Source organism: Sus scrofa, chromosome 10 (genome assembly GCF_000003025.6).
Source record: "Sus scrofa isolate TJ Tabasco breed Duroc chromosome 10, Sscrofa11.1, whole genome shotgun sequence".
NCBI classification, from domain to species: domain Eukaryota; kingdom Metazoa; phylum Chordata; class Mammalia; order Artiodactyla; family Suidae; genus Sus; species Sus scrofa.
The window spans coordinates 22,498,425-22,526,270 of NC_010452.4; positions in this window are offsets into that span (position 1 = coordinate 22,498,425).

A 27,846-nucleotide genomic window follows, 5' to 3' on the forward strand; every position below is an offset into this window, starting at 1 on the left:
ATATGCCAAAAGTCCGTTTCTAAAAAGCAAAAAAAGAAAAAGAAAGAAATGCAAACTCTCAGATCTGCTGAATCAGAATCCACACTTGAATAAGACCTCCAGGTGATCTGAATGCACCTGACAGTTTGAGAAGCATGGATGTACTGGATACAGAGGATATTGATTGGGGCTAGGTGCAACTGCTGGTGAAAATATGCAAAAATAGTGACTTAAACACTATAGTTTCTCTTTCATTCAAAAGAACTCCAGAGGTAGGTGGTCCAGAGCTGGTATCGTATTCTGTACTGTAGAATCTACACTGTCAGGGCTTTTCAGTTCTTAGTAATGGTTGTCTCTTTACAACACAAGAAGGCTGTTGGAGCACCAGCTGTCATATCTATGTTCCTGCCAGCAGAAAGAAGAAAGTCTGGGGCGGGTGAGGATGTCAGAGATACACTCTCACTTTTAAGGACACTTTTCTAAGTCACTCACATTTGCTAACCTCTCAGTGACCAGCATTTAATTCCATGGCAACAACCACAAGAAAGGCTTTAAAAGTAACCATTATTCCAGGTATTCTTGTAGCCATTTAGTCATCAGGAGGATTTATTATTGATAAAATTGGAAAGGGTAAATATTGGGAAACAACTAGCCCTTCATGTAAACTTGGGCATGGTAATTAAGTTCCCTGAATCTCATATCCCTCTAAGCAAAATGGGACTAACAATACCCACATTAAAAAGTTATTATGAAAGTGAAAAGAAATGAATATAAAAATATCTCACACAGAGTGGGGACTTGATAAGTAATAGCTCTTACTATCTTAGAAGGACTGCTTCAAGAACCTAGGCTTGATAAAATGCCTAATGCTGCTCAAAAAATAAGAAGTAAATGCTAAATGTTATTGCAAATATTAAAATTTGATTATAATTTTGCCTTTTACAAGATTCAGCTACAAGCAGATTCCCCAGGAGGTTTTATTGATGAGTGGTATTTTCCTCGCACTACATGAAAGCAGTCCTATCTGGCGTCCCTACCACTTCTAGATGAGGGTCCATAGATGAGAAAAAAGCAGCACAGCATGAAGTTAGGGGTTGGGCTCTGACACCCATCTGAGGTTGAATTTGGCTCCATTACTTTAGAGCTATGCTATTTTGGTTATCACTTTCCTGCTTCTGTAATGCCGAAATAATAATTCCCACCTCACAGGGTTATTGCGAGGATTACCTGAGTTAATATGAGTAAAAGCACTTAGGAAAGTGCCTAGCCCATGGTAAGAGTTAAGTGTTAGCCATTACTATCAACTATGTGACTCAGGGTGAACTGTACACTAGGAAAAAGTCTTTTCCTCCAGCAGGACTTTTCTCGTAATAACACATCAGTTTACCAACTAGGATTTAGTAAACACGCAAAGGTCATTCGCACAGCTAATTCTTGGCTTTAGAAAGCATATGAAAAAAATCAATAAAGACACAATTAAAAAGAAAAGGAATTAAAGTTTTCATATTTACATGGCTCTCCCTCTTAGGAGCCTTCCTGATAAATACTCGCTGATGCCTCGATCAATAAAGGGCAGGATGTGAGGAGCACATGTACCAAGAAGTAGGCAGCAAATGGAGAAAAGTTTCATTCAAGTCCTCTAGGCTATAAAAGAAAAGAGTGAGTTTCTGATACAATATTTAGCTGAGTAAGAAAGAGCAAAGCAAAAATCGCCTTGGTTAGAACACGTTGAAGGTTTTCCCTTGGAGAGGGGACAAGTTCCTGCCCCCTCTGCATTCTTGTGGTTTGTATTGTTCTTACCTAATGAGATAGAGAAGCCTCCCAAACATTGACACATTGTAAGCATGCTTCACTCAGCATGAAGGTTGGAGACATCAAGGATACTTTGAGCATCCTCAAATCCAACAACTTGTCAGACAAATTAGCACCTTCTCAACCAAGGGTAAAATTGAGTTTCACGTTTCTCCCTGGTGGGGGGAAAAGAATGAAGGGGAAAATCGCTCTGGTTTAATACTTCCTTTGTTAAGACAAATACAGAGAGCCTTATCATCTCTCTATGGCTCTCCCTGACCTCCTGATTTTTAATTCACTGGTTTTAAATGATCCTTGACAGTCAAGATCCTTTTGTCAACTCTTAGGTGCTTACCACAGAAGACAGACTCTCTGGCTTTTATTAGTCAAGCCTATTTCTCTTTGTATGCATTTAACAAGCTTGTCTCAAAGAGATATTTAAATTGTGCTAACGCGATGGGAAAAATAGATCATAAATCATAAATTAGATCTGATCTTAAAATGTTATAGATGGTCACTTTAAAAAAAATATGGACATTTAAAAATATTCAGTGGAGTCCGGTTTGTGGGCCAAGTTAACCACTTTAGGGAATAAGAGTATTGCACTAATAGCTTTAAAATTCCTCCGTGGAAACATAAGAACACTAGCTCGTAATAGTGTACAAAATTTACCATGTTCATCCTTCCTTTCTTTTTGCTATAAGTAACTTTTCTTTCGAAAGTGGGATAAAATACATTTTTAAATGCCTTGGAAGGTATTTTGAGTGTTATTGTCATTGTAGTAAAAAGCATCTCTTCCTAGAGGTTAATCCTATAAAACCCCTAAGCTCCAGAAAAATTTCAGAACCCACCCCCCCAACATCCCCAAGAATCTCTTTTGTGGTTAATCAAACCCTACATACCTGGCAATAAATGGGTATTAAAAAAAAAGCAAAATCGGTGCCTGCAGGGAGGACCTGAGCAGGTTCCTTCTCTGACACGCTGGCTGGCCTGTGCTCTCTTAGGGAAGAAAGATGAGCTTCACCAACAGCCAGGATCTATTCTTATAAAGACACTTTTTCAGTGGAACCCAAGGCTGGTGGGACAATGGACGAAATGCAGAACAGTCCAGGAGAGTGAGAGAAGAATCGTAGCGTTAGAAAACCACAAGAAATCAGGAGAATCACCTCTGCTAATCCCACTATTTTTCAAAAAATAGGAATCTGGAGCCACCAAGTGACGGTCCCATGGTCACATCCCTGCCCTGGCTCCCAGAACCAGATGTTTTTCACTCATCAGCGATGCTTCTGGGATTGGCATAGCAGGGACCATGGCAGTAGCTGCAGGAATGGCACAATACGGATGTCAGTGGTGGGTGTCCCCTCATGACGGAGGCGGAAAAGATAACCAGCATCAAAGCCTCAGAAACAGGGAGCGCTCCAGCGCCCCCTGTTGCCCCCACCCCAGGGAGGGTGGCTCCTGGGTAGGGAGGCAGATGGAGCCAACAGATGGCCCTCCCCATTGTGGTGGGCATATGCCACACCCTCATCCTGAATGGACAAAAGGCTAGGAAAGAGGAAAATACTCCTGCCAGACCATTGAGCTGGATGTTAGTTTTTTGGGTTTTTTTTTTTTTTGGCTTTTAGACTAAAACATCCCATGTCTTACATCTCCAACCTGCTGACTGCAGGTCTTGGGACTTTGCAGCCTGCATAGTCATGTGAGCCAATCCCTCACAATCAATCTCTTTTCAAATACACATGCATATAGATAGATAGATAGATGATAGATGATAGGTAGATAGATAGATAGATAGATAGATAGATAGATAGATAGATAGAATGTAAATCATATATATACATATTGGAGTTCCCATTGTGGTTCTGTGGAAACAAACCCAACTAGTATCCATGAAGATGCAGGTTCAATCCCTGTGCTCCCTCAGAGGGTAAGGATCCGGTGTTGCTCTGAGCTTCAGTGTAGGTCACAGACTCAGCTCAGATCTGGTGTTGCTGTGGCTGTGGCGTAGACCAGCAGCTGCAGCTCTGATTCGCCCCCTAGGGTGGGAACCTCCCCATGCCACAGGTGCCATCCTGAAAAATATATATATACATAGTTATAGAGAGAGTATATCTGTGTATATGTGTGTGTGTATAGAGAGAGCGAGCCTAGGCGCATATATATATATATATATATTGGTTCTGTTCTACCTACTATACATACATATTCTATGGAGTTCTATGATACACAAATTTAATTAATTTTCAACCAAATACATACTCCCTTCCCTATAAGGGTTCAGCTTTGGGGGCGTGGGCTGGATCCATTCTACTTCTTAGAATATTCATAAGCCCAGAGTTAGCCACACCCTTGACAGCCAGAAATTCCAACTATATTGACAAAGGATGAGAATTTCAACAGTTGATAAGCAAAAGGGGTTAAAAACCTTTTTAAGGGATAAACCAAAGGCTACTTTTGGACGACTGTAGGAGTCAGGTAATGACCTTGGAACTGGTTGAAATGGTTTAAAAATAGGAGACAATTCTAATTTGGCTTCTGACCCCATTGGCCATGGGAAGTGCTGGCCTGGCAAAATGCTCCTAAGACTATAATAACACTTCCCATTTAAAATGGGTGAGAAGTACTCGTGTGTGGGGAAATGTCGACTCTTTGCTTTCCATTCTACATGGACAAGGCACATCTGGGCAATTATCTGAATTCACAATCAACAGACTTGGGCATTTTTACTGAGCTAGTCTTATAATTATGACATCATCTCAAGGTTCCTCACTGCTTAAAAAATAAAGTTAAAATTAAATATGTAGCTTGGTACAGCAATCTTTCAAAGTTATTATCCAACCACTAAATGTAAGGTACAATCCTGGACTGGATCTTGGGCCTGAAAAAGGACACAGTCAGCAAATTTAATTAGGACCTGAAGTTGACTGAGCAGAATTAAATCCTAGGGAATTCCCCAGTTTTGATCACTGTTAATAGGCTCAGGTAGAATGTTAATATTGGGAGAAGCTGGGGAACGGAATATTGTTGTTTTTATTTTTATTTTTGTTTTTATTTTTATTTTTACTTATTTATATATTCATTTTTTATTAAAGGATAGTCGATTTACAATGTTTGCTGATTTCTGCTGTACAGAAAAGTGACCCAGTCATATATATATATATATATATATATATATATATATACACACACATATATATTCCCTTTCTCATATTATCTCCCAACATGGTCTATTTCAGGACATTGGATAAAGTTCCCTGTGCTATACAGCAGGACCTCATTGCTTATCATTCTAAAGTAATAGTTTGCATCTACAAACCCCAAACTCCTCATCCCTCCACCCTCCCAGCTCCCCCTTGGCAACCACAAGTCTGTTCTCTAGGTCTGTGAGTCCCTACCTGTTCTGTAGATAGGTTCATTTGTGTCACATTTTAGATTCCACATCTAAGTGATATCATATGGTATTTGTCTTTGTCTTTTTGACTTACTTCACTTGGCATGAAAACCATTAGTTGCATCCATGTTGTTGCAAATGGCATTAATTTGTTCTTTTTTATGGCTGAATAGTATTCCATTGTATATATGTATCACATCTTCTTAATCCATTCATCTGTCTCCATGTCTTGGCTATTGTGCATAGTGCTGGTAGGAACAAAGGGGTGTTATATCTTTTTTGAGTTGTAGTTACATCCGGATATATGCCCAGGAGCAGGATTGCTGGATCAGGGGTAGTTCTAAATTTAGTTTTCTGAGGAGCCTCCATACTGTTCTCCATGGTGGTTGTACCAGTTTACATTCCCACCATCAATGTAGGAGGGGGAAACTGATCCATTTTTGCAAGGTTCTCGTAAGTCTAAAATTATTTCAAAATAGAAAGTTAAAATTTTAAATTAAATCGGAGTCCCGAGCATTTTAAGTTAGGGCAGTTAGGCACTCCATGCATTAGACGCTCTCTAGAGCCATTGCCCTCAGCAGAAGCTCATTTCATCATGACGTCTTCCTTAACTGACCACGCCCCCTTGCTGTGGCGGAAGTCACCCAGTGGAGTTCATTTCCAGTTCCGCGAAAGGGAAGAGGAAGCTGTTTAAAGCCAGGCGTGACTGTGACCCCCAGCAGCCTGGGTGCCCTAACCTGCTGCCAGGAATGCTCCCTTCGGGAAACAGGAGCCCACCCCTTCTAATGTGGCTCATCCTAAGCAATTACACACGAGAAACAAAAACAAGAAAGGCACAGTGGTGTGAATTTCCTGCGGAATGTCAAAATGTTATTCAGCAGAAACTGAGCAAGGAACGCTGTAACAGAAATACGTAAGCAGTTTCTTTGCGGCTGCCTCCCTTAAGTACCACGCTGCCATTTCTAGCTAGAAAATTCATACCACAACCAGGATGGGCATCCTCTCTTGGTTTCATGCAATGCGTTCAGACCTTCTGAATCTCATGCCCTTCCGTGGATTCTATTCTGTAAACCAGCAATCAAACAGCGAGAACATCTGTACATCATCTGCAGCATAAAAAGGTTTTTGCGTGGGTTTTTTGGCATGTTTCTCAGGGGCAAAAAATAAATGGTGGTAGAATTTCCCGTTGTGGCTCAGCGGAAACGAATCCAACTAGGAACCTTGAAGTCGTGGGTTCGATCCCTGGCCCTGCTCGGTGGGTTGGGGATCCGGCAGTGCTGTGGCTGCAGCATAGGCTCGCAGCTGCAGCTCCGATTGGACCCCTAGCCTGGGAACCTCCATATGTCGCAGTTGCAGCACTAAAAAGACAAAAATAAATAAATAAATGGTGGTATGAGAAAAATATGTGAGCCCCCCTCCCACCAGACCATTTTGGAAGAAATCAGGGTTATTGCACACCTCCGCACAAAGGACGTGACCACTCATTAGGTCCAAATATTATAACCCACTGTCTGACCCTAACACTGCCCAGAAACTCTTGGGGAATGCTACATCTTATAAAGAACTACAGGAAGTTGGTTGTTAACTAAATGAAGACATACAACCTCCTAAACTGTGGGTCTGCAATGCTGCTATTTTGACCCATCTGATGCTGCAAGTTTCATTAGGCAGTGAGCTGTCTAATGGTCAATCTTAGAAAAATAAAGAATCAAGGGGCATCTTCCAAGTGAAACCTTAGCAAAGGCCAGTTGCCTTTTCCATCATCTGTCCAATTATGATTTAATGTGTTGGGTAGAGCCAGGGAAGTTTATGTTTTGAGAAAGGAAAGTGAAAAATGCAAAGGTGCATTTTGAATGCTGGGGGTGTTACAAAGTGGTCCTCCATCCTCGTGTAGGGGTGAGTATATGGTAAGAACAAAAACTGGAAACTTTTGCACATAGCTTTGTTTGTATAAGGATGAAGATAATTGGGGCAGCCACAGGTAAATCATAAAAGAAGGGAAGTTGAGGAGTTCCTGTCATGGCTCAGTGGAAATAAATCTGACTTGCACCCATGAGGACACAGGTTCGATCCCTGGACTTTGCTCAATGGGTTAAGGATCTGGCATTTGTTGTGAGCTATAGTATAGGTCACAGATGCGCCTTAGATCCCGAGTTGCTGTGGCTGTGGTGTCAGCCAGCAACTACAGCTCCGATTTGATCCCTTACCTGGGAACCTCCATATGCCACAGGTGCGCCCCCCCCCCCAAAAAAAAAGAAAGAAAGAAAAGAAGGGAAGTTGCCTTTAATGACTCGGTCCTATCTCTTCTACCCCAGTTCCTTCATCTCAGGAAGCCTGGACTTTTCTGTTCCCAGGGAGCCTCTCCCCTCAAACCAGAAAGACTCTGACACCTGAATTTACCTTTCCTCCCCTATATCCTTATACCAGGATCCAACTCTTGCAAGTGTGTTCAGACTTTTCATTCTATGGACCGAGAAGCTTTATTTTCCTTCAGAAGGATGGGGGTGGTGGGTAGGCAGGGGCTAGTTTTGCTGAGAAGCAAAGCTTTCCTTCCGGACTCCAAAAAGCGAAGGTTACACACTTTACTTCTTTTAAGGAACCAGAGATGCTGAATCAGCTAGTGAGTCTCCCTAAATCCTTTCCTGGAAAAGCCTCACTCCTCTCCCGACCCTGTGGCTCAGCATCCTTTTCCTGTTAGCCCACCCCTCCCCTCCGTCCATTGCTGCCCGGGTCCTTCTCCTTTCCCAGCCTCAGAGTCTTTATGTCAGAACCTCCCACCCTCATCTTCCCACCTTATCACACTGCATTTCCTCTGTTCCACATGTTCTGATACCTAGAAAATCTACAGATTCAGGTAAGAGAGAAGAAAAGGTGCTCATGGGATCTGCTCAAAAGCAGAGGTGATCTGTAAGATGACAGACAGAATCTATACTTTTTTTGTTCTTCTTATGGCTGCACCTGAAGAATATGGAAGTTCTTGGGCAGGGGGTCAAGTCAGAAATGCAACTGTGACCGGATCTGAGCCGCACCTGTGATATGCAGCCTGCGGCAATGGTGGATCCTTAACACACTGAGTGAGGCCAGAGATCAAACCTGTATCCTCACAGAGATAACATCCGGTCCTTATTGAGCCACATTGGGAACTCTAAGAATTCATACATTTTAATGCTGGGCTTTGAAAAAAGAAATCATATCTTAAATTATAAAAAAAGTGGTTAAGGAGTTTCCACTGTGGCACAGTGGGTTAAGGACCTGGTGTTATTGCATCTGTCATGTAGGTTGGTCGCTGCTCCAGCTCAGATTTGATCCCTGGCCCAGGAACTTCCACATGCTGTTGAGAGCAACTGAAAAAAAAAGAAAAAGAAAAAAAAAACTGGTTGAAGTCAAAGTAATCCCTGTTGTGAAAGAGTAATGTAAAATTTTTACCAAAAAAAAAATAATAATACATTTGAGTATAGCTGAGTGGTGGTAATAGTAGAGGTGAGAGTGAAACAGAAGAGGTTATTTGGAGAACTTTGTTGATTATCAAGAGACAATGACACAATGAAATCTGACTCTGTAAATTTTCATGATCTTATCATCAGATTTGAAAGAATTATAGCCATTATCTCATTTAATTTCTTATCCAAAGGAGAAACATCTTATACTCTAATTAAAAATATTTATTTCTGGAGTACCTGTCGTGACACAGCAGAAACGAATCCAACTAGGAACCATGAGGTTGTACGTTTGATCCCTGGCCTTGCTCAGTGGGTTAAGGATCCAGCATTGCTGTGAGCTGTGGTGTAGGTCACAGACACGGCTCGGATCTGGCATTGCTGTGGCCATGGTGCAGGCTGGCAGCTACAGCTCCCATTTGACCCCTAGCCTTGGAACCTCCATATGCCGAGGGTGTGGCCCTAAAAAGCCAAAAAATATGTATATATATTTCCAAACTCAGGAGGTAAAGAGGCCTGAATCTTTACTAGCTGTGTGTTCTCAGGCAAAATTTACCTTCTCTGAGCCTGAGAGAAAACTAGGGTCATATGAATTAGCCTCTTGGATTCTGTTGTTGGCAGCACAAGGCTTTCAATCTACACTGATTGATAAGGTGTTACAGCGGTGTCTATAAATTTTGCTAAATATATGGTAGATTTCATGTAAATTTAGTTCATTACAAAAACAAAATCGTCCCAGTTTAAGGTTCATTACTTTGAGTACCTTTAACTGCTCTTGGAGCGAAACACACAATCAAAACAAAAAGAATCGTATGATGTCAGCAGTGCTGTCTTTTTGGCGCATATTGGAGACGCTATGTTCCTGATGGAAAGTACGTTCCTATTTCTGGCTGCAACCTAGAGGCTCTAGGAGGCCCTTTCGTGAATTTCCATGAACTTCTGAGCTTTCACCTTGAGATCATGAATGTCACTCCCTCTGCCAAAGCTGTCAAATGAGGATGGGCCACCAAGCAACCAAAAAATTAAAATTGAAAAAAAAACACACACACATTTAGGAGTTCCCATCATGGCTTAGTGGTTAATGAACCCGACAAGTATCCATGAGATTGCGGGATACTCAGTGAGTTAAGGATCCAGTGTTGCTGTGAGCTGTGGTATAGATTGCAGATGCAGCTTGCATCTGGGAGTTGCTGTGGCTGTGGTGTAGGCCAATGGCTACAGCTCCTGGGTACCTCCATATGCCTAAAAAAAGACAAAAAGAAAAAAAAAGAAAAAAAAAAAAAAGCACGTTTAGCTATAGGAATACATGTCCTTTCCTGAAGATTTATGGCAGCAAATGACCAGGAGATGGAGGGGGAAAAAAATACAAGTCTGCATACACGATATAGCCCTCTGCTTTTACTGGGTGGGCTGATCATGATGGACCCACCAAAAGCCTTTCCAACTCCAACAAGCAAGGCCACTTAAACATGATAATTGTAATGCTTTTTAAGGAGGTAGTTAGTTCATTTGTTGGTTCAGTACCAATAAGGTTCATTTTTATTTTCTTAGCCTCAGGCCTAGACTCTCTGAAGGCTGCAAAGCCTGCATAATGACTTCATCTGAATTCTTCTTTTTTTTCAGGCTCCTTTGGCGCAATTACATGACCAAATTATATCAGTCACCTCAGAGACATCTCAGAGCAGGTGCATCCCTGATTCCTTCTGTGTCATCACTGATAGGAAGCAGTTGAAAATGCCAGCACTGAGGGCCAATGTTATGGGGTTTGGGGGTCTTTGGGTGAAGCTGCTCCTGGTAAGTAATATACATTATTGTGAAGCCAAAGTTCGAGAAATTTGAGTCTAAAAACTGAAATTAAACTGACTTTGACTCTCCTTTGGAAATAACTTAATAGCTCAGCTACTGCCTTCGGATCTAGCCTGAGTGGACTCCCACTAGGGAGTAACAGTTCGTGGCCTTTCACGCTAGAAATTGCTAATGAACAACACACTCCAGATGTATTGGGAAACTCAAAGAAGGCAGGTTATTTTGATCTGTAAGTTATCTTTGTTGGTGAATAATTCTGTGAGCCTCCCACACAACAGAACAAAGTGGTTTAGATATTAGCCTAGCATCTGCCTGACTCAGCACAATCAGGGTCGTTTTTGCAAAGGGGAAATTGCTTTTATAAGTTCTCTCGCATTGAGAAAATGAGCCTTCATTCTACCCTAACCTGAACAAATGCTCTTATTTTCCTTTTTCCTCGCTGCCCTTCTTTCCACCCACCTACAATCCAGCCTTGTCCAGCAAAGGATGACACTGGTAGAGAAAAACGCACACACTTTGTAGGTCAGCAAACTGGACAGTAATTTCATTCATTAGATAAAAGCACTGCATTTCCCCCTTCAATGAAATTGTGCCAGGGAGTTCCCGTCGTGGTGCGCAGAAATGAATCCGACTTGGAATCATGAGGTTGCAGGTTCGATCCTTGGCCTCGCTCAATGGGTTAAGGATCCCGAGTTGCCATGAGCTGTGGTGTAGGTCACAGATGTGGCTTGGATCTGTCATTGCTGTGGCTCTGGCGTAGGCCAGCATCTGCAGCTCTGATTAGACCCTTAGCCTGGAAACCTCCTTATGCCATGGGTACGGCCCTAAAAGGACAAAAGACAAAAAAATAAATAAATAAATTTAAAAAAAAATAAAAATGAGGAGTTCCTGTCATGGCGCAGTGGTTAACGAATACGACTAGGAACCATGAGGTTGGGGATTCGATCCCTGGCCTTGCTCAATGGGTTAAGGATCTGGCATTGCGGTGAGCTGTGGTGTAGGTTGAAGATGCGGCTTGGATCCTGCATTGCTGTTGCTGTGGCATAGGCCAGCAGCTACCGCTCCGATTGGACCCCTAGCCTGGGAACTTCCCTGTGCCATGGGAAGCGGTCCTAGAAAAAGCAAAAAGACAAAAAAATAAATTAAATAAATAAATAAATAAATAAAAATGTGTCCCAGTCTTGCGAGTTCCACAAATGGAATATTTATTTACTTTCTTAAATTAGGAGTAAAGCGCCTATGAATGCAGTTATGAATCACTTGGAGTGTTCAGTGTTTTACTGATGCACAGGAAGAGGATTTGTAGACTATGTTTACAACAGGGTGATAGGTTATGGTTTCATCCTGTGCTTCTGGACGGGCCCTCTGAAATCAGAATCTGCACCCCCAAAATGATAAACACTGAACATCCATGCGTCTTAGAGATGGAGGATGGGAACATCACACCCCAGGAGTATTGTTGTAGGGAAGAACCTTTGTCTTCTATGACAAGTTAATCACTAAAGCAATGTCACCTATAAGCTTAAATTATACATAATGGCCCATCTCTGCAAGCCCTGCCTCCCAGGTAATAAGCATTAAGCTAAAATACCTTCGTTTAGTTCACAGAAAACCTCCCAACCTGTGCATGGTTGCAGGAAGGAAGAAATCAACACACCCCCTCCAGAGTCTGGCAGGAACCAGGACTATCCTCTTCCTTTTTAGTAATAAAAGGAGCCTGAATTCTCATCTGGAGGTGGTTCTTTGGGACGTGAGTCCATCGTCTTCTTGGACTGCCAGCTTTCCAAATAAAGTCATTATTCCTGGCCCTAGGAATCACTCGATTTATTGGCTTGTCATGCAGTGAGGAGTGTAAGCTTGGCCTCATAACAGTATCCTGAGATCCTGGAGGAGATGCAGATGTGTTCCCAGCTGTGGCTCCAGTTCTAAAATATGGTGAGCCTCCTGGGGCCGAGACAAAACCCCTTTTACTTATCAAGACATGACCACACTTGGCTTGGAGTCAAGAGGGCTTCCTGGGGAAAGTCGTTGCCATCTGAAGGCTGGGTAGAAGTGAAAATAAAACAATGCCCGAGGGCAGTGAGGATTCCAGACATGGGGAACAAGACGTGCAAAAGGCCTGCGGTGAGTGGAGCAGGGACACAGCACATCCTCCAGGTCGGAGAGAAGGCCAGACCACAAAGGACAGAGGGGAATTGCCAGAAGCCCCTGGTGAAGTAAGTGGAGGCCAGAGCAGGGAGGCTTTGTGGCCTAGGAGGGAGAACAGAGGCCACCTCATATCTCATCTCCCCATTGCTGTGCCCGGTTAGACGTAGGGCCCAGCCAGGAACATTGTTCTGCAGAACTGATTATCAATTCCAAACGGTACTGTGTTAGCATTTCCCTGAAGTGTTCAAAGTGACGGTTTTGAAAGGGCTGAAAGATGGATGGGTGTCATCCAGTGGCTGGGAGTCTCCAAGGAATCTTTGTTGGAGCCTTTAGCTCCAACTAAGGAGGGAAGATGGGTTCCAGCTAATGAAGGATAAGATTTCCAAGATATAACACCACCATGACCCCATTTTTTTTAAATTTTTTTAATTGTTATTTCCCCAATACAGTTTTTTTTTTCTACTGTACAGCATGGTGACCCAGTTCCACATACATGTAAATATTCTTTCCATTTTTTTTTTTTCCTGGCATTTCCCATTTGACCTCCAAGCAAGTCCCCAACTGAGTTCTTTGCCTCAGGACAGGTAGGTGCCAGGCAGAAGGCAAAAATACAGCCTGTGAAGACCTATGCCTTCTTTTGTTTTTTGGGGATTTTTTTTTTTTTAGGGCTACACCTGCTGCATTTGGAGGTTCCCAGGCTAGGGTTGAATTGGAGCTGCAACTGCCAACCTGCACCACAGCCACAGCCATGCAGGCTCCGAGCCAAGTCTGCGACCTACACCACAGCTCACAGCAAAGCTGGATCCTCAACCCACTGAGCGAATCCAGGGATCGAACCCACAACCTCATGGTTCCTAGTTGCATTTGTTTCCGCCGTGCCAAGATGGGAACTCCAACCTCTGCCTTTTGAAAGCACATTCCTTTAGGGAAAACTAAGAGCATGAGTTTGGCTGATTACATGTCATTTAAATAGATTAACTTAAATGAAATGAAGACTTCAATTCCTCAGCCACACCAGCCACATTTCAAGTATGATGGCCATCCGTGGCTGTGGTGTTGACAGCATGGACGTAGGACACTGCCATCCTCTCACCAGCTTCCCTGGAGCAGAGAACACACCTGGGAGGGGCAGCAGGGCCAGATCAGCAGTTTATCCTCCCGTAAACTACCAACTTCTGTCTTTCCGACTGTAGGAAAAAGACATGTGTGCTCCCTTCTTCCTGCAGTCATCACCCTAAAACAACAGCAAAAACAAGCAAGTGAAATGTAAGTTCCACTGGAAGGAAGGACAGCAAGGATCCTACAGGTCCCAGGAAGATGCCAGGACAGGACGTGTGGCTGCCAAGGTTGGAGAAAGCTGACAGAGTGTGGTTCTCCAGCTGGGCGCGCAGGGCTGAGGGGTGGCTCCAACAAGCCCACCCCTTGAGTGAGAATTTGGGGGAATGGGTTGGGAACCTTCCTAGGAGCACATGTAGCCAAGTGGAGAAGCAGAGAATGTGGGCTGGCCAGGAAACACACAGAAGCATGATCTTTGCTGAAGGTCATTTGCCAGTGCTCCGAGGAGACAGCAGTCATGGAGCTGCAGGTCCCTTTCCATGGGGAGGGGGGAATAAATTTAAAAGACTCAGCGGCACACACTGGTGCCATGAGGGAATTTCTTAAGAACCAGGGAGAGTAATAGCTGCCCAGGAAACGACCGTGGGCCCTTCCCCACAAACGACAAAGAGCTGGTCCAGGAAGAACCATCTCAGTTCAAGATTAGTAGTAATAATAGCAATAATAACAAAATAAAAATAAGCACAGAATCTGTATACCGATAACATAAGGGAGGGAAGGAAGGAAAGGAAGAGGAAAAACAAATGATAGAAAAAGGAAGTTCAGCAGAAAAATGTTGCCAAATCACTGATAAAAATGGGGACCCAAAGTATTTCTATCAACTAAAAAACACGTCATTATTATTTAAAGACGGGATAAATTAGGATATTGGGATTAACATAAACACACTACTATGTGTAAAATTGATACGTTCCAAGGACCTACTGTATAGCACAGGGATATCTACTCACTGCTCTGCAGTGTCCTGTGTGGGAAAAGAATCTGAAAAGGAATGGATATATGTATATGCATAACTGAATTACTTTGCTGTACACCTGACATTACCACAACATTGTAAGTCAACTCTACTTCAATAAAATGTTTTAAAATTATTATTATTATTTAAAACAAGAGCTAAAACAGAGTTCAGAGACAGTGCAGCAGAAAATAAAGTTTAGGAGAAAGAGTTTAGGAAAACACTAGAAGGAAAAAAAAATCACGAAAATAAATTGTGATGGAAACAAAAACAGAAAAATACACACTGCATACAGCATGACAGGGGACATGTTTTTATAATAAGGGGGCATAATGAATGGCAATGAATACATCGTTTTAAAGAAATGGAGAGAAGGAGTTCCCGTTGTGGCACAGCAGGAACGAATCCGACTCGTAACCATGAGGTTGTGGGTTCAGTCACTGGTCCCTGGTCCCTGGTCCCCCCAGCAGCTACAACTCTGATTAGACCCATAGCCTGGGAACCTCCACATGCCACAGGTGTGGCCCTAAAAAAGCAGGGGAGGAAAAAAAAGAAATGGAGAGAAAACTGTAAATACAAGAGACAGACAAAAGATAAATTATACATAATTGGTGCCACCAATAGAGAATAAGACAAATAGAAAAAAATACAAAAATAAAGCATAATTCAAGGAAATATCCCTATATTTGGGAAAAATTATTATTGGAGGAGCAGCATTATTTTACTAATAAAAAGAAGGGCATGAAGTGACTTCTAAAGCATGCACAGACTTGCAGATACTGTCCTACCCCTTGGTCCTCGCCGGGTGTGCTCGCTGACCTCTATCCACGGGTCCCAATGCCTCTGTGCCTGAGGGCATCCCTCCAATGCAGAAGGCTTCTCTGCCCACACACAAGGCTGGCTAAAGTGCCAGAGGATTCATATTAACTATTAATGCAATATTTTAGTATCCTACTGATTAATATTTATACCATGATTAACGTGAAAAGTTGGCAGGAATGTAAATTGGTGCCATCATTGGAGAAAACAATATGAAGTTTCCTCAAAAAATTAAACATAGAACTATCACCTGTTTCAGCAATTCCACTTCTGGGTATTTATTTATCTGGAGAAAAAAGGAAACCCTATCCCCAAAGATATCTGCACCCCATATGCCCTGCAGTATCACTGACCAGAGCCAAGGCACAGAAACAACCTATGTGTCCAATGATGGATATAGAAAATGTATGCATACACAATGAAATAAGATCACGCCATAATAAAGAAGGAAATCTTGCCTTTTGCAGCAACATGAATGGACTCGGTATGATGCTAAGTGAAGTAAGTCAGGCAGAGAAAGACAAATACAGTATGATCACACTTATATGTGAAATCTTGGGGAGGGGGGATGAGCTTGTTGATGCCAACAACAGATGGGTGACTCCCAGAGGTATGTGTGGGGTGGGGTGGAGGGATGACAAAACGGGTGAAGGTGCTTGAAAGGTACAAACTTCCAGCTATAAAATACATTAGTCCTGGAGAAGTAATGTACTACACAGTGACTATAGTTAAAAAGACTGAACTGCATATTTGAAAGCTGCTAAGAGAGTAAGTCCTAAAAGTTCTCATCATGAAGTTCCTGCCTCAGCACTGTGGCCCACTGTAAGGTTAAGGATCCAGCATTGCTGTGACGTAGGTCACAGCTGCAGCTTGCATCAGATCCCTGGCTCAGGAACTTCCACGTGCCATGGGCGCCAAAAAAAAGAAAAGTTCTTGGAGTTCCCGTCATGGCTCAGTGGTTAACGCATCTGACTAGGAACCATGAGGTTGAGGGTTCGACCCCTGCCCTTGCTTAGCGGGTTGGGGATCCGGCATTGCCGTGAGCTGTGGTGTAGGTTGCAACGTGGCTCAGATCCTGCATTGCTGTGTCTCTGATGTAGGCCAGCGGCTACAGCTCCGATTTGATCCCTAACCTGGGAACCTCCATATGCTGTGGGAGTGGCCCAAGAAATGGCAAAAAAAAAGACCAAAAAAAAAAAAAAAAAAAGACAAAAATATATTTCAGCATACATACCGAGAAAAAAAAAGTTTTTATCACAAGAAGGAAAACGTGTTGTAACTATGTAAGGTGGCCAACAGCAACTAGACTTATGGCAGCGATCATTTTGCAACATAACACAAATATTGAGTCATTATGTGGTACCCTTGAAGCTTCCATAATATTCTATGGCATTTTTGTCTCAATAAAAATTTTAAAAATTAAGTGAAAGATGTTGAAAATCAAGTAGCCAGCACAAGCCCAGCCACACCAGGAAAGGGCACTATGACGCTATTAAAGGTCCCCAAGAGAAAACAAGTGGAAAACTCTAGGTCATGGCTGGTCTGTATTTCCTCCTGGAGTTTGTAAGAACCTTTCTGGGAAGATTTGTGGGCAGGGCTGTGAGTAAGTCCTGGGGGAAAGGGGCTCACTCAGGGGATCAAGCAAGGATGGCATGGGACGGCATGGGATGGCATGGGACATCCAGCAGGAATATGGATGGGACACAGATCCTGTCCCTTCTCAGCAGACTGTGGCCAGCTTTTGGTTCTCAGAAGAGCGGATCGTAATAGGATGAGCAGGAATTCCCATGATGGCTCGGGATGGGACCAGATCCATGAGGACACCAGTTCAATCCCTGGCCTCGCTCAGTGGGTTAAGGATCTGGAGTTGCTGTGAGCTGTGGTGTAGGTTGCAGATGCGGCTCTGATCCCGAGTGGCTGTGGCTGTGGTGTAGGCCCGAAGCTGCAGCTCCAATTTGACCCCTAGCCTGGGAATTTCCGTATGCTGCATGTGCAGCCCTAAAAAGGAAAAAAAAAAAAAAAATGGGACAAGCAGAGAAATGAGTCCTCTCAGTTTATCCAGGTTGTAGAAATGAAACGTGGGTGGAGTTATTGTTCTACCAGATAGCAAGACTTACAAACTAGTAGCATGAAAGGCAGTATGGTATTGGGGCAAGACGTATCAAGAAGACCCATGGAACAGATAAGAGGTACCAGGTGCAGACTGGAGAGTTGATTTATTATAAACTTAGCACTGCTGAAAAATGTCCTTATTTAAGGACAGTGATGTCTTCAAGTGATGGTGCTGGGTCAATTAGATATTCATATGGAAAACAATTAAAGCTTGACAGCTGACTTAGTAGCTTTTATTTGGAGGGGGGGAACACACAGAGAAGTAGTGTATTTATTTCAGAAAGAAGCAAAGCAGTAAGACACACACCCAAAAAAGGAGTGAATGTGTGGGTGTTCTCCTGAATGAGAATGCCAGGGAGGTGATTTAAATCACTTCTATAGAATAGTTCTTTCCGGTCTTTGTTTTCCTTTGGTCAATTATCTTGTTTTATTTCTCCATACCTGAATGGACTCAGGGCCTTCCCTGATATATATATGTTTAGATGAAATTTGAAGGGCAAATCAAGTGTTTAAAACAAAATATAGAATATTTTTAAGATTTTGGGGTAGGAAAAGTTTTGTGTTTTTTTTTTAATTGAACACAAAAATGCCAATGTTACTGTTAATGGGAATGTAAATTGGTACAGCCACTATGGAAAAGAGTATGGTAGTTCCTCAAAAAACTAAAAATAGAGCTACCATATGATCTAGTAATCCCATGCCTGGGCATATATCCAAAAAAGACAAAAACTCTAATTTGAAAAGATATATGCACCCCAATGTAGTGCTCTTCACAATAGTCAAGACATGGAAGCAACCTAAATGTCCATCAATAGAGGAAAGGATAAAGGAGATGTGGTACATATATACAATGGAATATTACTCAGCCATGAAAAAGAATGAAAAATTGCCATTTGCAGCAACACAAATGTACCTAAAGATTGTCATACTAAGTGAAGTAAGTCAAATAAAGACAAATAGAATACAATATCACATATATGTGGAATCTTAAAAAATGATACAAATGAACATATTTACAAAACAGAAATAAATCCACAGACATAGAAAACAAATGCATGGCTACCAAAGGGGAAGGAGGGAGGGATAAATTAGTTGTAGGGGATTAACAGATACACTGCATATAAAATAAACAACAGGAATTTACTGTATAGCATAGGGCATTACATTCAATATTTTGTAATAAATTATAATGGAAAATAGCCTGAAAGATGATATATAAATCTGAAAAGTTTTATATATATATTTATATACATATATAACAGACTCATTTTGATGTATACCTGAAACAAACACAATATTGTAAATCAAGTATAATTCAATTTAAAAAGACTTATTTACAAAAACAGGCTGTAGCCTGGGTTTGACCTGACGGTCTTGTTTGCTGACCCTTACTCTAGGTTATACACTGGGAATGGAAGCACTGGTTATAAGGTAAGCCTTTCTTTAATTTAAATGAGATCATTCTGGCTTCCAAAGTAGTTGCACCCATTTACATGCCCACAAGCAAAGTATGACAGTAATCATGGCTCAGCATCTTCTATGACAACACTTGGTCTTATCAGACGTGCTAATTTTAACCATGCTGGTGAACTGGTACAGGTGTCTTATTGTGGCTCTGTCTCAATTCCATGATCTGTTATGAAGATTTCATGTTGATTGAATGGTTGGGGTGTTTTTTTGTTTTGTTTTGGTTTTGACTGGTGCTATGGCCTGAATGCTCCTATCCCCCCCAAATTCATATGTTGAAATGCTACCCCCCAAAGAAGATGGTAGGAGGTAGAGCCTTTGGAAGGTGATTGTGGGGAGGGTGGAGCTCTCGTGAATGGAATTAGTGCCCTTATAAGAGATCCCACAGAGCATTTCTGAGCCTTTTGAAGATTCTACATCTGCTTGGATCTGCCTTTCCTCGTTTTGAGTGGGAGTTGTCTCTCTGGGGTCCTTCAAGTCCATTGTTACCCACTAATCTGCTTTCCAGCCTTCACATGTTCTACCTTCTTCCTGTTTCTCCATCTTGGTGGTTTTATTTTTTTTTTTAAATATCTTTATTGTATGTGCACCAAGGTTTCAAAAAATAAATTTAGATGTGGATATTCAATCCTCCGTCTTTCCTCAGAAGGAATTTTGATGTTTTAATCTCTAAGATGAAATAAAAATAACCATCTCATGAGGTTGGCTTGACTATTACGTATTTAAAGCAAGCAGCATCTCATCCATGGCTGTTAAAGGACAAGCACCTAATGTAGGTGAAACTACCTCCCCCAACCCCTGCACACATGCACACACACACCCAGGCCTCTCCATCCCCTGCCCAGGAAGACCCCGTAAATTGAATCAGTTCAGATGTAGATTATTCAGATAGGGAATTTTTTCAAAATATTGCAGCATTCTTTTTTTTTTTTTTTCATTTTCAAAGTTTTACTGAAGTATAGTTTTTTTTGGATTGTTTTGTTTTGTTTTGTTTTGTTTTGTTTTGCCATTTCTTGGGCCACTCCTGTGGCATATGGAAGTTCCCAGGCTAGGGGTCGAATCGGAGCTGAAGCCACTGGCCTACACCAGGGCCACAGCAACGCTGGATCCAAGCCGCGTCTGCAACCTACACCACAGCTCACTGCAACGTCAGATCCTTAACCCACTGAGCAAGGGCAGGGATTGAACCCTCAACCTCATGGTTCCTAGTCGGATTCGTTAACCACTGCGCCACAACAGGAACTCCCTACTGAAGTCTAGTTGATTACAAGGTTGTGAGCATTTCTGCTGTACAACAAAGTGATTCAGTTATACATGTACACACATCCATTCTCTTTCAAATTCTTTCCCACATAGATTATCATATAATATGGAGCAGAGTTCCCTCTGCTATACAGCAGGTGCCTGTTGGCCAATATCTTTCCATATACCTCAGTGTACCTGTGCCAGTCCCAAACCCCAAGTCCATCCCTCCCTCCATCCGCCCCCGTTGGTAACCATAAGTCTCTCAAAGTCTGTGAGTCTGTTTCTGCTCTGCAAATAAGTTTGTACCTTTTTAGATTCTTAATCCATAATGAGAAAAGATAACTGCCTACGGGAACCCTGAAGATATTTAGACAAAAAGCTTCAAACTTTCTCTCAAGAGACAAGATTAAGACAGGACACACAATCATAATCAGTTGTGTATTTGAAGAGATAGTGGCACTTGACTAGGGCAGTATTAGCAAGTGTTAGAATGTGGTCTATTGCCTGACTTGTGAAATCTAGTGGTAAAAGATCACAGTTTCCCATTAATTAGGACCAACTACAGTTGGAAACCTTTGTGGATGATCAAAGAGGAGGCATACTTAACCCAGGAGATGTTGACAAGCTCTACAGCTTGTTAGCATAATACAACTTTTGACTGAGTGCTTGATGTACAAGCTCTTTTATGCTCTGCCACGGTTTTGGTTTAATCGTTTTTGAAGTGCAATTCCTTACATAAACAATGAAAGTTAAATGGGAATTCGATGTGTGCCAGTGCCCAACCATGTATCGTTTCCTAGTGAGTGTATTTTTGTAAGATTTCTTTTGACTTCGAGAATCGTGAATCACTTTGAGATACGAAGAATATTATTTTCACGTTGGAAGCTACAACGGAATCCGTAAACATCTAAAAGGGACGAGCTCGGATTACACAGATGATGGCCTGTCTCTCCCTCACCTTCTTCGCACCAACTGAAATACTGGACTCTAAGGTTAAACATCAGGGAATTGAGAAAAATGCATTCTTGGTAAAGAGTCCAGATCAATGATTTCCTGAGCTCGAGAGAAATTCTTTTAAGCCTCTGGCCTGCATAACAGGAAGCCCTGCTCAGGGGGGTTTCCTGGGGATCAACTAAACAAGCCTCAACTGCTTTGGGGTGTATTCTTCATCCTCCAGGGTGAAAAATGAGTCCGTCATACCAACTTCCAGAGGAGTGGGGAGATGAGGAAGAAAATAATAAACCCCCTGGCACATTTGGGAGCTCGATAAGTTACTAATAAACAGGTGCTTACTAATAAACAGGTGTTCCATCACTGTTCTTTTTCATGCTTAAACCAAAAATAAATGTCTTTATCTTGGAAGGGGTTGATGTATAAGAAGAAATATCATGCAGTATTTAAAATAAATTTATGTATAATATCATTAAAAATGATTCCACTGGAGTTCCCGTAGTGGCACAGTGGTTAGCAAATCCGACTAGGAACCATGAGGTTGTGGGTTCGATTCCTGGCCTTGCTCAGTGGGTTAAGGATCCGGCGTTGCCTTGGGCTGTGGTGTAGGTTGCGGACACGGCTCGGATCTTGCGTTGCTATGGCTGTGGTGTAGGCCGGCAGCTGCAGCTCCAATTCGACCCCTAGCCTGGGAACCTCCATATGCCATGGGAGCGGCCCAAGAAAATAGCAAAGAGACAAAAAAAAAAAAATGATTCCACTTCCTTCAACCTACTCACCACTAAAAGGCATCCATCAGTGAAGTACGTTTTCTTAACAAATACCTACGGAGCGCTTAGGTGCCAGGCAGTGTGAGGAGCTAGGGATGTGCTTGGCACCCGCAGTCCTGACCCAGTGGGTCAAGTGCACTCCCTGGCCATGTGTCCTTCCTCTGTGAGCCTTGGAATTGGTACCAGTCCCATGCCACCTCCACGACTTAAAGTATAACACGGGAAGGGGACAAAACTACATTTTCTCTTTCCATTTTGCACGATGTCGTGAGAAATGTCGGCTGATGCTTTGTCACAGCTCCGTTGGAGAGTAGAGAGTGGACAAAATGAAAAAGAAACGTAAAAAAGAAAAGAAAAGAAAAAAAAAAAAAGGAGTTCCCTTGGTGGCAGAGTGGTTAACGAATCCGACTAGGAACCATGAGGTTGAGGGTTCGATCCCTGGCCTTGCTCAGTGGGTTAAGGATCCGGTGTTGCCATGCGCTGTGGTGTAGGTCACAGACGCAGCTCGGATCCCGTGTTGCTGTGGCTGTGGTGTAGGCCAGTGGCTACAGCTCTGATTGGATCCCTAGCCTGGGAACCTCCATATGCCACGGAGAGCAGCCCTAGAAAAGGCAAAAAAAAAAAAAAAAAAAAAAAAAGAAATGTAAAAAAGAACACAGTGCCTATCCTCTTGGATATGACGGAGGCTGTAAGCCGCCTCAAGGCGAGAAGAACTGCCCCGGAGGTGCCCGCGAAGCTTCTCCCCTCCCCTCGGCTGCCCCTGTGGTTCAGGGACCAGGGGTTAAGGTGCATGGCAGGGAGGGGCAGTGAGCAGGGAAATGGACCTGGAGGAGCAGGCTGGGGCCAGGCTGGGCAGGTTAGCCCTGATGCTGGAGGCACCATGGAGCTAACCGGAGATCTTTACGCAGAAAAACCACGTGATCGGATGAGCTTTTTCAGGACAACTCTCTTCTGTGGAAAACGGGTTGGGGCATGGGGCAGGGGGGAGATGCGTTAAGGGAACCAATTAGGAATCTGTTGCCTTATTGCACTTCCTTATACAATAACTGTATGTTATTCTATAAAGTATCTCTGAGGACCTCAGAGTCCTGTAACTTTTCATGTTTATTTAATATTCGACACAATTCTATTCCCCAAGCATCTTCCTTCACTCCTCATTAGTATGTGTTTAATACGATCCTAATAGAAAATAAAAATTCAGTCCCACATAAACTTTAAGATATTCATGGTAATCTCCACTCTTTCAAAAGAACTCAATGAATAAAATATGCATGTTCTTTCTGTATATGGATATGAAAGTCTCAACTTTGAATGGAGCAGATCCTATTTCATTCGCAAATATGTTGGCTTCGCGTTCAGTGGTGCGACGTGTCTATTTTCCAACATAAACTAATATCATAGGTTTTGATATTAACTAGATGTTAAGTTTTACAGCATCAAACTATTGCCAGACTAGCCACCTTCATCTAGAGTGCTCTGTGACAAGTTTGAACACTCACGTGTGTATATCACAGGCATGTCTTTGAGGACTGCGCTGAGCCTAAACAGTCTAAGATAAAATTACTAGCGGAATTTGCTCAAGTTGCACTTTGGAAATTCATTCTTTTCAGAAGTTGTAAAGTATTCATAAAAGCTGAAAAACTGTGCAAAAAATTTGCATTGATGGATGCTTTCTTATCCTCCATCAGGAAATGATGTACTTGAAACTCATTATAGATCTTCATAGAAACTCAGCTGAATGTGCCTTGGGCTTTGTGCTCATCAGCACATACCGAGTTGACTGCATAATTCATATCTCTTGTGTCACATTTAATATATAACATGTATTTCCTGTTAATTATGAAAATAAAAACACATCAGATATGCTAAGAGCATAATTCCAAAAAATGCTGCAAAAAGTTATACATTTGGAGTCTAGGAGCCAATTTATCTTTTAAACATATAAAGGGCAGGAGTTATTTTCTTCTGCATTCTTAAAATCAGTTTAACAGTGCTTCCTTTTTCCCTTCCACCTGACTCTGCAGAATGATATAGAGGCTCCATAACATAGGAAACAGGAAATAATAGAGACAGAGGAGTTACCAACTCTATCATCTCGAAACATTTAGACAAATAAATAAAATGAACTCAGGACTTTCCAGGACAGAACTGAGATTGTTCTCTGGATATGAAGACCAAAGCAATTCACCGATTAGTGATGAATTATTTTTTTTTCTCTTTTAGAGACATCATTTTTTAATATGTTCGTAGTTCGTGGAAAAATAAAATTCCACCAAGGCCCTGATCCTCTAAGCAGTCAAAACTCTCTTAGATAACATCTTCCTCTATGAAGAGGATATAGATCATGTAATTAAAATTCTAACTGCTTAATGATTATAATTTGGCTTGAGAGGACTTTTTAAGTATCACGTAGGGTTCATAAATCTTGAAGGGCATGTGAAGTTACAGCCCCAAGTGCAATCCACACTTTCACACCTACAGAAAACACCAGCTCTGCTGTGCGAGGCAGCCGCCACTCTTGGGTTACTAATTAAACAGGCAAGATATTAAAAATGAATTAGCTACACAATTAATATTGCATACTTGTCACAGGTAGTTATTGTGCATCTTTTCCCCTGACTCACGGAAGACAAACTTTTCAGCATGGAAGTTTTTTGGTGGGTTAATTTGATTCACTGCTTAAGAAGCAGGCTGGGTCATCCAGACTGGCTGTCATCAGGCATAAACTGCCATAGAAGCTGAAGAGACAGACTTTGCGTTGCCTGCAGTGACTCTGTTTTGCCACGAAAAACCTTATCTCAGAAAATAATGTGACTTGTTTATGAATGTATATAACTTGTACATAAACATATTCACTCATTGATTTGTTCATTTATTTACAAGTGCCATCAGACACTACTATGTTTACAAAAATGAATAGAAAAACTTTTATTTGAAGAAGAGTTCCTGCTGTGGCACAGCGGATTAAGGATCTGACATTGTCTCTGCAGTGGCTTGGGTCACTGCTGAGGCACGGGTTCAATCCCCAGCACAGCACAGTGGGTTAAAGATCCAGTGTTGCCAGTGCTATGGCTCGGATTCCACCCCTGGCCTGGAAACTTCCATGTGCTGCAGGTGTGACCCCAAAAAAACTTTTATTTATGAACAGGTTTTATCTAGCCTATCACTTCCAATATCTTGGCATTAACTGCCTAGCAATAATAATAGCTATGATTACAATAATGAGATCCCATAAATGAAGAAGGGAGATGATGATCTGTGTGTCAAATATTTTCAGAACTAGAATAAAGACTTCCAGAAAAATTCCAGAAAAATGTGTACAGTAGAGGTACCCCCCCAAAAAAAGAATAATGCAGTCTCCTTATGGGGTCATAGAAAAAGCATCTCTTGGTGAGTTGAGATGCCCTGGAAGAATTCAAGCAGAGATGACCAGTGAGCAATGTTATACCTGGAACAAGAGCTGAAGACAGGAGTTCCCATCGTGGCGCAGTGGTTAACGAATCCGACTAGGAACCATGAGGTTGCGGGTTCGGTCCCTGACTTTGCTCAGTGGGTTAAGGATCTGGCGTTGCCGTGAGCTGTGGTGTAGGTTGCAGACTCGGCTCAGATCCGCGCTGCTGTGGCTCTGGCGTAGGCCAGCAGCTGCAGCTCCGATTTGACCCCTAGCCTGGGAATCTCCATATGCCGCGGAAGCGGCCCAAAGAAATAGCAAAAAGACAAAAAAAAAAAAAAAGAGCTGAAGACAGGTTTGGGTTCAAGATACAGACACAAAAGTTACCAGCAGATTCTTGAATGATGTGCAAGTGTTTTCGAGGTGGACCAGGCTGGAAAGTCATTCCAGGAAAAGACACCAACTTGAACAAAAGAACACCTTCTCAACTTATTCTGTAGTTACACAAGAGAAGCATGTTTCCTGGATGATGAGAAACAAATGATAAACTATTAGAGATTGGCTTGTCCAGAAGAAAACATAAACTAGAATTTTATTGTTCCTCTGTGTTTCTCAGAGATGAAATATGTTACCAAATTTACATCTTTGTGTATTTATGCTATATATTTACATACTTGAGCACTCCTGATTGTTAACTTAAATAAGTATGAAAAGCTATTGCTCAGTAAATTATTCTCTCTATCCAGTTATAACTGCTTCTGTGTAAACCTTGTAAATTCAATATATATTTGAGGTAATAACTCGAGAGTGTCACTCTCATGTGAAAATGAAAAAAAAAAAACTTGAATGATACTTTAGTAAAGATTTTTAAATGTAGTTATATACTGGGGTTTTCTAGTTGACGGAATTCTTGACTATATGTAAGACAGATAAACAAACTCTCTAAGGGTTTGCTTAAATGTGCCAAGGCACAGTTTAAAAAAAAAAAAAAAAAAACAAGTTTAGGGTTTTTCTTAGACAAAATTGATTTCTTAGTTGCTTAAAGTTCCCTAACATCTGCTTCTTCTCAATTGAAAAATTAGGAGGTAGAGAAGATAAAACAAGATATAACGTGTACAGCATTAAAATCCTAATAAATGATGACTTACTATTACTGGAGCATATTATGCTGGAATAGTGCATGTGTTCTTTACAAGAAGCCAAGAAGGCGCTGAAATCATCAAATTCCATTCTCAAATTTAAACACAGGATATAGGAGTTCCCATTGTACCTCAGCAGAAACTAATCTGATTAGCATCCCTGAGGATGCAGGTTCGATCCCTGGCCTTGCTCAGTGGGTTAAGGATCTGGCGTTGCTGTGGTCAAGTTCGAAGACACAGCTCAGATTCTGTGTGGCTGTGGCTGTGGTGTCGGCCGATGGCTACAGCTCCGATTGGACCCCTAGCCTGGGAACCTCCAGATGCCTAAGGTGCAGCCCTAAAAAGACCGGAAAAAAAAAAAAAAAGAAAAAAACAAAACAAAACAAAAAAAAAAACCACACAGCATATACATTAGAACCTATGTCATATACTTCCTTTTAAGGAATATACAATTGAGTGATGTAATAAATAAAGATATCAAAGCCAGTTTGCATTAGGAAAACAAGTAGTATATACAATACTGTCCAACTGAAATCTGGTCCATCAGCAGTTTATACACGATTACAGCTTTTGGTTGTTGCTGTTGTCTTTTGTCTTTTCTAGGGCATCACCCGTGACATATGGAGGTTCCCAGGCTAGGGGACGAATCAGAGCTGTAGCCTACACCATAGCCACAGCAACACAGCATCCGAGTCGTGTCTGCGACCTACACCACAGCTCATGGCAACGCCGGATCCTTAACCCACTGAGCGAAGCCAGAGATTGAACCTGAAACTTCATGGTTCCTAGTTGGATTCGTTTCCACAGAGCCATGACAGGAACTCCCGATTACGGCTTTTATAACGTGGGAAAAATGTTAACAGAATCTAAATGTTTAAAAATTTCTTTTTAAAGCGTAACTTTAAAAAATGATTTCAGAATGATGAAATCATTTGATTGAATGCAATGCTGAATTTTCTGGTATTGTGCAATAGGGCTTGCACTATTGGCTTAAAAACCTTATCTCTTTGACTCAAAGAGGTTTATATGTGAAAGTTATTTTGAAGTCCCCAGTGCAGACACGCTCTCATTAGTCAAAAGAGAGATCGATTATAATTAGGAACTTTCTAGTTTGTCCTCTTAATGGAACCCTCTCTCCCCCCCTTTTTTTTCCCCTTCCCTCCTCCTTCCTGCAAAGATTTATTTGGATTTGTTTCCTGTTTTCCCATGATTGATCATGCTGGGCTTGTTGTTTTCCCATTCATTACAACCAGGCTGGGCGCAGAGCCGGCAGATGATATGGGGAATTTAGCTGAGGACTTCCTGGTGGGATTGGGGCTGGATTTGCTC